Genomic DNA, 1,043 nt, shown 5'->3' on the forward strand with positions numbered 1-1,043 from the left:
TGCCGTCCCACCTCTGGCGTTGGCTCCTGTCCACGGGTGGGAGCTAGCAGGAGGGTCCTGGGGGTTGACATTGAGAGCAGAGAGTTGGCCACTGTGGTAGGCTCCACCTTTAGTCTTGGAAAGGTTTTTAAGGTGAAAGACCTTTTCCAGAGAGGGAGAGGAGGGTCCAAAGGCAGGTCTTACAGAGTTGGTAGGGACTTATGGACCTCATCACATCCACCATTAACCTCCCATAGGGCTCCTCTGTGTGTGTGTGTGTGTGTGTGTGTAGTATTGATGTCTGTCTGTGTGCGTGTCTGTGTGTGCGTGTGTGTCTGCATGTAGTATTGATGTCTGTCTGTGTGTGTGTGTGTGTGTGTGTGTGTGTGTGTAGGGGAGCAGCACTGAAGCCCTGCATCCCTAGCCATTTTCCACCCTCCTCTCTCCTGTCTCAGTCTCCTCTGCGTGAGGACTCAACTGCCTTCCTCACTCCTGGGCTCAGAAAGTGCCTGGTGTTGAGATGAGCCGGTGTCCCGCCCCATTCTGCATTTTAGAAAAAGGAAACCGGAATCAGAGGGAACACGTGGGAGTACCACCACACTGTGAGGCCACAGGCCTTGACCCTGACCTCAAGGACTGATATGAAAGAAGGCTGGAGGAGGCTGTGGTCACAACCAGGCCAACGGAGCTGAGGGTCACACCGGTCCCTCTCTCATCTCATGGACCCCGAGACAACCCTTCCCTCTCCTGGCCTGCTGGGTCGCAGAGCCTCCTTCCTGATATCCAGGCCCCTGTCATTAATACAGTTGAGCCAAGAAGTTTGACCATGGTGTTGCCATCTGCTGCTAATTCCTGCTTGACATTCTACAAGCCAACCTGGCTCCATAAAGTGTCTTCACGTGGCTCAGGGGCTCTCCAAGCACAGCACAGCCTCTGCCAGCCTGTGCAGCCACATGCAGGGGAGAGGCAGGGCTCTCTGAGGCCCTCTGCCACCTATGATCCAAACCCACTCTCCATGCTGCCCCATGCCACCGTCACTGCCCCCACCCTTTATATAGCCTCAC

This window comes from Echinops telfairi, unplaced genomic scaffold (assembly GCF_000313985.2).
Source record: "Echinops telfairi isolate 266 unplaced genomic scaffold, ASM31398v2 ScPeMD7_7458;HRSCAF=8496, whole genome shotgun sequence".
Classification (NCBI taxonomy): domain Eukaryota; kingdom Metazoa; phylum Chordata; class Mammalia; order Afrosoricida; family Tenrecidae; genus Echinops; species Echinops telfairi.